The 12,184-nt window shown below is 41.3% G+C and overlaps 1 protein-coding gene across 3 annotated transcripts in view; it reads right to left on the bottom strand.

Moving 5' to 3' along the window:
* Positions 1–601, bottom strand: part of ZNF438 (zinc finger protein 438) — a 51,485-nt gene extending 50,884 nt beyond the window's left edge. Inside the window, exon 1 of one of the 3 annotated variants that reach the window (XM_031052557.2) lies at positions 563–601. The gene's annotated coding sequence lies outside the window, so the exon portion shown is untranslated. Of the gene's footprint in view, positions 1–37; positions 533–562 lie in introns of those variants that run through there. The other 2 variants (XM_031052556.2, XM_031052558.2) reach the window with 2 other exon arrangements.
* Positions 602–12,184: the final 11,583 nt, after the last annotated feature.

Below are 12,184 nucleotides of genomic sequence, written 5' to 3'. Positions count from 1 at the left end.
ACTCTCTCACTTCTGTGTTGGCAGAAGCAAGCACCACCTGAACAGGAGGAGCGCCGGATGTCTGCATTAGCACCGTAACCTACAGCGTCGGCAGCCACCTCCACCGAGCGCTGCGGCCGCCCGGCAGGCCGCGCACCGCCGCTCTCGGACTCCGGCTGTGGCGATCGGGATGAGCGGGCCCCGCACGCACCTCGTCCCGCACCGTTGCAGGGGACTACCCACGCTCCACAGGCCGGGGACGCGACTGACCTGCGGGCTCGGACCCGCTTATCCCGTGACCGGGCGAGTCTACGGCCTCGGAGCCTCAGCTGCGCCAGGCCTCGGAGGGGACCCCCTCGGGCTCGCCGGGGGCCAGGCCGAGGGAGGCGCCCACCTCCGCACAACGCTCTGGCCGATGGCCGCTGCCCCACCACCGCCTCCTACGCCAGCGGGGCGGCCTTTCAGGCCCCGCGCCGCCGCCCGAGGGGAGGAGAGGAGCAGAGCGGGTGCAACCGCGCCCCGCGCCACTACCTTCACCCACCCCGGGCCGCGGCCCCCACCGCCGCGGGGGAAGGGAACTTACGAACGCGCCCTTCTGCGTGCCTGCGTCACGCCTCCAAACGTCACGGCGACGACGCGGTGTGGCGTCACACCCCAGGGGAAGGCCGTGTGCGCTGGGCAGCCTGAACCCCTCCCGGCCGGGGCGCAGGCGCAGTGTCGCCGCTGGGTGTTGGCGGGAAGGCAGCGTCCGGTGCTGAAGTGGTTGCCCTTATGGCTACGTCCGGGCCTCAGCTCCTGCTGTCCCTGGGACACAGGACAGGGTTACATGGCTGACTCTCTGGGCACCGCTGTGCTGGGAGTGAGGCCTTCCCTTCCCAACTAGCCGTCAGCTCCCAGTCGGCCCCAGAAGAGACTGTCACCATGCTGCGGGTTAGGGGCAGTGCAACTGGGGATTGCAGGCAGGCAGGTAGGTTAGAAAAAGGAGTCTCTGGAAAATACAGGAGTTCTGGGGCATGGGTATGATTGACCTGCAAGCACTGGGCCAGAGGTGAGCACAGCTGTCTGAACGTGAGATGACAGTGTGCCCAGGTGTGTGTCTCTGTCTCCTTTCCCAAGTTGCAAGTGACAGGACAAGAGGAAATGGCTTCAAATTGCATGTGGGAGGCTTAAGCTGGATATTGGGAACAATTTCTTTCTCAAAAGTGCTGTCAAGTACTGGAACCAGCTTCCCAGGGAAGTGATGGAGTCACTATCCCTGGAGGCATTTAAAAGATGTGTTGACATGCTCAGGGACATGGTTTAGTGGACTTGGCAGTGCTAGGTTGGGTGGACTCAGTATTAAGGATCTTTTCCAACCTCAGTGATTCTATGAAAGAGGAAAGATTAAAGTGTGATAGAAATGGGATAATACACTGGGATAATACAGGGTTTAAGGGAGGACTGAAGGGGGAAACAAGGTAGGCAGAAGGGAGTTGAGAAGGTGCAGAAGAATGAAAGCAAGTGTAAAATACATGACTAAAAAGGGAAACATAACATTCAGAAAATAAATCAAAAAAGCAACCTTCTGTTTTTCTTCTAACCATCTGAGAAGAAATTTTCTTGTGGAGAAGGAAATTACTTCGCCTGCATGACTTCAAGGATTATTGGGCATTGGGGTTGCCTCCTTTTTCAGTGTCATCCTGTGATGCAGGGCTATCTCCATCTTCAAAACCTTCTCTTGTGTGTGCTCAGCCAGGACACTCATCTCCTGTAAGCCTGCACTTCGCACAGCTGTTGTGTTGTGCTGTAGCCTTTTGCTGGATAAAGGGGACATCAGGGACTCCCCAGCCACTGCTGGAACAAAGAATCTGTGAGGGAGCATTGACACAGTGCCTGGAAAGCGGGAGCAAGGGAAAGGGGGAAAATAGGGTTAAGGCTAAACATTTAATTCTGATGCTTTTTGCTATTGTGCTTACATTCATGATCCTGCAGTGCTATAACATCCGCAGGCACCAAAAATGGAAAAAGGGTCAGTGTTGGAGAATATGCAAGGTATATGTAATTCCTTCCAAATATCCACATTTCTCTATACGTACCTTATGCTGAAATTTGAACTGTGGAAGCTTACACAGTATGCTGACAATTAGAAATATATTTAAAATATATGTGCCATTTTCTGTTTCTGCAGCTCCCTGCAGTTACAGCTAAAGAAGCAGGTATTCTGAGTCTTTGGCCCTGAAAAATTTTCCAGCGTGGGCAAACAATAAAAAGAAATGAAAAGGCTTTTTTTAAACTGATTTCATTAAAATCTGACTTACATTAATTAAAATTAGTTATTTTGAACATAAACACAATTTGATGATTTCAGAAGTTTCATCTTGGCAAATGAAATGTGTGGTGATAAAGTAGGCAGACTGGCTCAGAGCCATTTCAGAACCAAGGTACATTTATGATATGATATGATACTCTTCTTCAGTCGTGGGTTCCGGTTGGAGGTTCTCTATCTGAAACAACTGTTCCTGTGCTTTAGCAAATTTAATTTAAAAGTAATTTACAGTTTCAACAGGAATTGTTTAAAATAAATATACTTATTCTTCACCTTTCTGTGCTTACTAAAGCTGAAGTGTTCTGTGGTTCGGAACGTATAAAATACAACGAATTTGAAGATGAACCCTCCAAATGGTCTTAAATAATTATAATTCCCTTTTGAAGTCGTACAAGTCTTGACTTTTGCTTAAGCAAAACTATTCCTATATTCAGTAGGTGTACTGCCTTTCTGAGCCACAAATGAGGCATAATTACCATACAATGGTTCTTGATGTATTACATGCCACTTTAAGAGACACAAAATATTCATTCTGATGTGCAAATGTGTTTGTGCCTTTACCAGCTATTAGTTTTCATTTAAAAATACAATAAAATACTACACTGAATTTATCTGTTGCTTGTGTAAAAGAGATCTGATGACTGTTTTCCATATTCACAGAAAAGATCAGTTGTTTCTAGTAGAGAGTATATAAATTTTCCTCAAACATCACTTCATGATAAACTGTAACAGCTTTGTAGCAGAGTTAATGTAAGGCTGGGATATCAAGTTTTAAAACAATACTGAGAAAAGTAATGCATTGTGACTTGCTGAAGATAGTATTTTGTGTGGAGTATTGCCTCAGCATCCTAAGTTATGATATTCTGAAAAACTTCTTTTTGAATTTGTACAGAGAAGTGTACCAGCAATCTCAATTCTATCTATGGGCTCTTACAAATGAATTATTCTTAAAAGCAATGTAATAGAATGTGTTTAGAATAAGAATTGAAAGTAAACAGAGCTTAGTAACCAATGAACAATACATAAAAAAAAGTTATGATATCTGATGAAGATACTCCTTTCTCTTTTTACATCCCACAGCAGAAAAAGATACTGTTTTAGAGATTGCATTGGTAATAATTTAGACTAAATATTATGTGGAGAACATTGTTTCTCCATCATCTGTAAAAGAGTGGTAGTGGATTGTAACATAGATTATACTGAAGAGTATACTTACACAATTAAGAATTTTATTATGTGCAGTATTAGTGTGCACTACTTATAATTAGTATGAATAGTTTAGGATAATTGGCTAAGAAAATTTCATAAGATTAAAGGCCACATTAATTTTTTCATATTTAGCAATTTAGCACATTTTCAGAATTAAAGCAATAAAGGTGTTTGCACAGTAATGCTTCTGCCGTGCACAAATGGAAATGCCAATATGTTGTAGTAAAGGGGTGAAGCACAAGCTTCTGTAGTGCTTTGAACTGAGGTCTTTATGGGGCAGCTTGAACAGACAACTGTAAAACTTCCCTCCCTTCCATTATCTATAAAGTTTTAGAACATTTAGGAATTTTGCATCAGTTTTAGAGAAAATCCACCCACATGCAGTAAGATGTTACTGCATAGAACTAATCTGGTTTAGATTAGGTAGAAAACGGTTCAGGTAGTTCAGTTTGGAGTACTACAGCAGCCTTTGAGAATACTGTGGTTTTTAGAAGATGATTAATGTGTTTAAATTCACTCTACTAGAGACACAGAGAGTTTCAGGAACCTGGACAACACCAAACACAAGCTTTGAAAAACCTCTAAATACCAGACTTCTGCTTCCTAGAGATTAGGCTTCTAGCTGGATATTTGTACCTGTTAAATATATAAGATGGTTAGGCTTTCATGTCTGCTCTTCAGTTCCCCTAGCTTTGTAACAGCAGTGATAATTCTGACTTAAATATTGTGAAAATACATTAATAAATATGAGTAAAACTCTTTGAAGTTGAAAAATATTATTAGCTTTAATACGTCCCTTTTTGTCATCGTTAGCCTGTCAAACCATTAAATGCTGAAACACTGCTTTTGGGAAAAAAAGAAAAAGGAGAAATGCCAATTAAGATAATAAAGAAGCCAAGATCTAGATAACTAAGCAGAACAAGCAAGTAAAATAAATATGGGAAAAAATTCAAGAATTGGAGCAGATCTAAAAAGATACAGCTCAAAAAAATGGGAAGAAAATCTGAAACAAATGCTGCCAGCAATTAGAAGGGCAGTTAATATGTTACTAAGAAACATTTTTGCATATAATTCAGAGTGAATGAGTGTTAAGAAAATGTGGTAGAGTAGGCTGGGCAGCAGTTTGTCTCCTGAAGTCTCAAATGGATAAATGCTGCCCTGTAAGTTCTTGTTTCTTCTTCTCTGACTGTGAGAGGAGCCTATGGCAACTACCTCAAACAGATGAATCCCAGCTCTTCAGAGTTCAGGTCCTTCCAGTGTCACAGGATGGCTGAATGGAACTTTTCAAACTACACAAAAAGATTGAGACTTCTGAGACTGAGGCAGAGGTCCGTAAGTGAAGTAGGTGGTAGACTTCAGTCTATTGAGGTGGGGGAAGATAGACTTGCAGGAGTAGGTAGACGGAGGAGGGATCAGATTTGGGGAAAACAAACAGAATAGTCTTGTACACAAGCAGACATCCCATTCCATATCCTGGAATGGATACAAGATGCTAAATTTTCTCATTTCTCCTTACAGTAATGTATATTTGCAGATTAAATGTCAAATTTGCACAGAACGTAAGAGTCCATCACTGCTGGTGGTCAACCCAGTAGCCAAAACAACAAAGGTCTGTATGGTGGGTCACCTACCCAGCCATAAAGAGGAAGTAAATATACAGCAATTACTTACTTAGTGAGCTTTTTGTTCTGTCAAAAATTACAAAGAAAGAGCTGGACACACATAACTAGGAATTGTATCATCATGCAGAAGTGCATGAAAGCTAAAATAATACTGACTGGCATTTCCTAACTTCACCAGATGTGATTTCTCAACCTCCTGATATTCTTTCAACATAGCTTTTGTTTTGTGACATATGTGAAGCTAGAATTTATATCTATTATTATTGCTTCACAGAAGAGAGTAGAAACCTATTTAAGTGTTTATTATCTTTCTTTTGAGGTGACACTTTCAAAAGCTTCTAAGAAATCACAAAGTAAGAAAAATGTTGTAGCTGATTTTGTACCAGCTTGGGATGACTGATTTTTCAAAGACAGCAATAGATTTCAGCAACATGAAAGGCTTGACTGGTGATGCCAAATTAAAAAATACTTTAAAAACCCACCCAAAACAACACAAGCTATTTGTTCTAAAGTTTTCATTTTATACCAAATAAGTTGATCTCCGTCCTTAAGGGTAATAAAATACTGCGACAAGGCAAGAACACATAGTTCTTGTCTCTTCTTTTGTTTTTCTTCATGGGAAGCCAAGGAAACTGAGGAAACTTGCAGTCTTCCAAGCAGGAAGAAGCAAACTCTCTTCTTTCAGGATCATGAAGTAATTCTTGCTACTGCTGTGGACTGTGAAGCCTCTACAAAGAACTATAGTAATGGGAAGGAAAAAAAAAAGAAGCAGAACTTTTGGAAATTGAAATTTAAGATGCATGCATACATAAATAAAAAAGTTTTTTAAATGGGAGGGTAAAAAAAGTAATGATACTTAAAAGGATGGGGAAAAGAAGCTTTCACAAACAGAATAAAGAGGGGTAAGGGAAACTGAAAATAAGCACAACATTAAATGGGGTGGACAGAATGAATGATGCAGAAGTAGTGAAGAGACTGTTTTGCATTCATTTGGAAAGAAATTTCCATAAAGGCTGGACAACTTAGAAGTAACAAAAATTTCGTAAAAATAGACATTCCTAAAAAGCAGTTAAGGAAACATTTGAAAAATGTGCAGAGCTGTAAGTCTGTCAGCCAGCCCAGGTGCTACACATCCTAGGGAATAAAAGGTATTTGCTACAAAACTTCCTATAGCTCTGTCAATGAAGCCTGAAAAGAAGGAAGAATACTAGAAAACTGAAAAGATTCAAATATGGCCTCTTTCTCCAAAGAAAGCATAGAATGCCCTTTGTCACTGCAATCCAGGAGATAATACTTTAACCCTACATATCTTATTCTAGAAATGCTGTATAAAATAAAGGATGCTGACCTTCAGAGTGAAGGATTAGATTATTTTTGCTTCGAATTTTGAGTTAGTCCGTGAAGCTGTTATGCTGACGATGAAAATTACAGCTCACAGACCTTTCAAGACAGTGACTGGAGCAGGAGCCCTGCACAGGTACCTCTCCTTTTAGCACCTAATTGTCTGGGGCAAGTGTACACTACTAGCTTCCTCAATGGTTTATTACACATTCTTATAAAATTATTTTTTGTATCTGCTTTTGCAATATGTCTATGCTGTAATAGAAGGAAATGCCTCTCTATGTTTCAGTTTCATAATGCAGAGCACTTCCTTGTTGGGTCTTCACCTATTCAGAAGACTGTCCTAGGATATAATTTACAGAGGACACACTGGGAGTACAGAGGTGGCACACATGCAGTACTGTCTAGCAGAGCAGCAGAGCTGCATACTTGAGAAGGAGAGGATTGCCTTTGAATCACAAGATAGGCCAGTGGTATTAATGAAAATTGCAATTTCCTGTGTTACTTCTGAACGTGGTTTACATCATCCTATAGGTCTCTGCAAAATGTATGGGAATGGGATGTGTGAGAGACTGAATGGTGAAGAATTTGCTTGATTTTAACCTCAAGAAATTTAAGATAGTTTTTAATACCTCATAAAGCACTTCTTAGTATTTCCTTTCTTTAATTTTAAAGAAATAATTTGAATACTTCATCTGTATGATATCCAGTGAGCAAGAAAACATATTCATAGAATCATAGAATAGTTAGCCAGTTAGGCACTGAGGCAAGGAAGCCTGAATGTTATTGCAAGGTTTCTCAGAGGACCCCAGCCAATCTGTTCTGCCCAGACTGGTAAATAGATGGAGCCTCCTCTTAGAGGCAAACCAGATAGGAAAAAGATCCCGTTATGGAAAAGCTGAGTGTCACCAAGCTATTGGCAGTCTTCTCTGGAAAGTTAGGGATTTGTTGTTTTGGGTTCAGGGTTTTTTGGTTGGTTTTTTTTTCCCTTGTCTGCTCTATATAATGTATATTTAAAGTTGTTTTTGTTGTTGTTTTATTTTACCATTACTGGCAATCCGTAATTTCTAGATCCCTTGTCTTCAGTGTACTTCACTACACAAGAGAGTTATAAATACATCTAAATTTATTTGGTTGGCTTCTGTGTTTATACAGTTCCCACTGCAGTGAGGTCACTGAACTAGAGAACTGACTCTCCAACTGGTTCTCAAACCCCTGTAGCATCACACTGTCATTCTTGGCACATGAAGCGTGACCTCTTGTCCCACAGTGGCCAGGCATATTACCAAGAGCTTTTATCATAGTCACTTACTCCATGTTTAATTAGTAACATTTTTTTTCACAGCAGTGTACCTACATGGCAGTTTTATTTTTTGTTTCCATTAATAACTCTATGGCCTACAGATAGAAGTAAGAAATCAAAGCTCGTCATAAATCAGAGTGGTTTGAGTTGGAAAGGGCCTTAAGATCATCTACTTCCAACCCCCTTACCATGGGCAGGGATACCTCATACTAGACCATGTTGCCCAAGGCTATGTTTAATCTGGCCTTGAACCCCACCAGGGGTGGAGCATTCACAAGTTCCTTGGGTAACCCATTCCAGTGCCTCAACACTCTCACAGAAAAGATATTCTAAATGCTCATGTTTCTAGAAAAAGGGTATAAACCCCTGAAAATTATATTCAGATTTTATGTACTTCTGTTCCCCCGCTGAATTAAAAAATCATGAGAACCAGCTTTGGTCACTATAAAGTATGAAGTATCATGTGCTGAAACCTCATCATATCGACACATCACTGGCTAAATTTAGAGTAGACTTCTGGATACAATCAAGTGACCCATGGCCTTGGCAAAGATCTAACTTAAAGTCCCATGGGGAAATAATTTCTAGCTCTTAATTTAAGACAAGGCCAAACAAATTGAGCCCTGCAAGTCCTAAAGTTAAAACACAGAAATCCCATTTTGATTTGAATAGTCAGCTTTCTGTTGCTAGCAGGTATGTGTGTAAGAGTTAGCTAGGTACAGATCTCCTACTTTTTGCCCCTAATGTGGAAAAATCAATCACCCTTTTAAACAGCAGACTTCAGATAAAGCATGCAGTGCCTCCATGGTTGTCAAAAGGCTCTCTTTTTCCAAGACTTTGATAAGAAGAGGAAGTTGAACAGAATTTTAACCTCTTTTGTGTGTACTTTTGAAGTGACTGAGGACCTTATTTCATTTGCATCAAGGCTTTGGCATTAAGCTTAAAGAACCTTAAATGGGCATAAGCGGCAATTAGGACCTGGTACCCTGGCTCTGCTAGCTTAAGGTATGTAACAACCCTGAATCTTTAATGTCTATAGATGCAGCTCCAGGGGACAACCTCTGATGTCCAGAGATTCAGCTCTAGGGAATAGTGACAGCCAGGCAACAGCCCAGAAATATGTTTAAATGAAGTCTGCCCTCTGAAACCCCAAAAAAATCAGTATGTTTAAAAGCATTCAAAATTTATTATCATTCTTTATACTTGCGCTTTTCAGGATTCATAGCATTACATATAGATGAAACCAACTATTGTAGGTTTTAATCAATGGTTAAGAGCTTAATAATTTTCATAGTTCATTATCTGAGTGTTTTACATAGTTGACACATTTATAGTTATTTTATTTTTCATATGTATTGTTTGTACATAGGTATATTAAAAAGGTATTAGTGAGGAAAGTCCACCAGGAAAAAGCTAGAGCTGTATTTTAAAAGAGCAAATCCAGTTTATATGTTTTACTTATTAATACAGTGAGTGCCTAATTTTAGAAGGTGTGCATGTGAAAATAATGTAATGCTTGTATTGTACATTGTGGTCGTAACCTGGTTTTAGCTTTAAAACCATAAACAGTATGTTCTTAAAAGGATAGCGTAAAGTAAGAGGAGAAGTTGTTTCAATAGTCGTAAAACTCCTTAATCTTGTTTTCCTACACATTTGTCTACCTCTGTGCCATTCAGGACCATCCCGATGCTCCCATTTTTGCAAGGGGCACCAATACTACTGCTGGCATGCTCTGAGTTTGCTGGCTCATCAGCCAGTCACTGTCACCTAAGACATGTCACAACTTCTGTCTTGTAATACCCCACAATGGCCCTATTTCAGCTCACTCTTCTCCCCTACCTGCTTATTGCTGCAAAAACAGTAAGAACATAATTTTCTTTGATATTCTATCTCTTTCAGTTGTTATCACCAGGGCACTGACAGGCAGAAAAAAAAAACCAGATGAAAAGCACTGTTGCAAATATCTCATTTCCTTAGGCAGCCAGGTTAAGAAAAGAACCTTATAAAACCTGTGGCAGAGCCCAGCTCTTGGCCATGACCAGTCTAGCAGTGAGAGGAAGGAAAAGACCAGTAATATTGAGCTGTGATTCTTCAGTGCAAATCCTGTGCCAAGACATCTGTGTCCTGAATAGGAAGAAATGGAACCATTTTGGTAATTATTTCTCCTGAGTTAAGGGCAAAATATGTCACAAGAAGGATGCAGGATATCCTAGGGAATTCCTACCAATTATAGTACACATAGTAATGAGAACACAAATGAAGGGAGATCTAATAGACTCACTGAATTACTTAGCAGATGTAAGAGAGAAGAAAGGAGGTGCCTTATCTGAGGAACTTCATGATATCTCTGGTAAAGCAGACAGCAAAGGAGTAAGACAGATCCTGGTCATTAAGCAGTAGATGCACTCAAGGTGCAAGGAGGATCCATTCAGGTTGAAAACTCCTGGGACTGTTTCCATGCTGAGGGCTTGCTGAGGTCTCCCACAGCTGCTTCCCCCATCAACCAGGTTCCAGAGCAACACAGCCTGTCAGGGAAAAAGTGAGGAGGCTGCTTTTCTTTGGCACAAGCAATATAGCTAGAATTTTCCAGCTTGTGGAGTGAAGCTAAAGAAAAGTGTTAGCCTAATAACGAAAAGTATGCTATATATAATAGATATATATGTACAATATATTATTATAATTGATGCTAATAATAATACCATATTAATACACACAGTATAGGTTAAAAAAAAAAAGAAACCAACAAGTAAGGCAGCCCCAGGGCCAGAAATTATGGAAAGTGGAAGAGTACTCCAAAGAAATGCTGAAATGTGCTTTTCTTGTAATACTCTTCCCTATGTATCTGTTAGGAGAGAGAACACTGGAATAAATGAAACTTTGGTCAGAAAAGCATTTTTTAATCCATTCGTTCATACTTAAGTTACTGAGATTTAAAATTGAACATTCATACAGTAGACAAAGGAATCATAGAATCATAGAATAGTTAGACCTCAAGATCATCTAGTTCCAACCCCCCTGCTGTGGGCAGGGACATCTCACACTAAATCATGCCATCCAAGGCTTCATCCAACCTGGCCTTGAACACCAGCAGGGATGGATGGAGCATTCACAGCCTCCCTGGGCAACCTATTCCAGTGCCTCAGCACCCTAACAGTAAAGAATTTCTTCCTTATATCCAATCTGAACTTCTCCTGCGTAAGTTTCAACCCATTACCCCTTGTCCTGTCACTACAGTCCCTAATGAACAGTCTATTCCCAGCATCCCTATAGCCCCCCTTCAGGCACTGGAAGGCTGCTATGAGGTCTCCATGCAGCCTTCTCTTCTCCAGGCTGAACAGCCCCAACTTTCTCAGCCTGTCTTCATATGGGAGGTGCTCCAGTCCCCTGATCATCCTCGTGGCCCTCCTCTGGACTTGTTCTAACAGTTCCATGTTCTTTTGATGTTGAGGACACCAGAACTGCACACAATACTCCAAGTGAGGTCTCACGAGAGCAGAGTAGAGGGGCAGGATCACCTCCTTTGACCTGCTGGTCATGCTCCTTTTGATGCAGCCCAGGATACAGTTGGCTTTCTGGGATGCGAGCGCACACTGAAGCCAGCTCATGTTCAGTTTCTCATCGAGGCTGCTCTGAATCTCTTCTCTGCCCAACCTGTGGCTGTGCCTGGGATTGCTCTGACCCAGGTGTAGGACCTTGCACTTGTCATGGTTAAACTTCATCAGGTTGGCATCAGCCCACCTCACAAGTGTGTCAAGGTCCCTCTGAATAGCATTCCTTCCCTCCAGCATATCAACAGAACCACACAGCTTGGTGTCATCGGCAAACTTGCTGAGGGCACACTCAATCCCACTGTCCATGTCACCAACAAAGATGTTGAACAAGACTGGTCCCAACACTGATCCCTGAGGGACACCACTCATTACTGGTCTTCAGCTGGACATTGACCACAACTCTTTGCGTGCGGCCATCCAGCCAGTTCTTTATCCACCGAGTGGTCCACCTATCAAATTGATGTCTCTCCAATTTAGAGACAAGGATGTTGTGTGGGACAGTGTCTAACGCTTTGCACAAGTTCAGGTAGATGATGTCAGCTACTCTCCCCCTGTCCATCCGTTCCGTAGCCCCATCATAGAAGGCCACCAAATTGGTCAGGCAGGATTTCCCCTTGGTGAAGCCATGCTGGCTGTCACCAAGCACAGTTCTCTTTGTTAACAATAACATTTACCCTGCTGTTTATTTCCTTTGAAAAAGCAATAGCTATCTTTTAATTCATGAGCATGCATATTACATAGTTTAAGTTACATGAAACTAGGAGTCAGAGCATCATATCTAGAGATGAAATGTAATGGGTATAAGTTACACTTCTGAAAGACAGGCAGAGTGTGAAGATATCAATTTGATTTACACCTGGAAGGAAAAAGTAGA

The sequence above is a fragment of the Melopsittacus undulatus genome, chromosome 1, assembly GCF_012275295.1.
Source record: "Melopsittacus undulatus isolate bMelUnd1 chromosome 1, bMelUnd1.mat.Z, whole genome shotgun sequence".
Lineage (NCBI taxonomy): Eukaryota > Metazoa > Chordata > Aves > Psittaciformes > Psittaculidae > Melopsittacus > Melopsittacus undulatus.
This window is presented reverse-complemented; position numbering and strand designations above follow the sequence as displayed.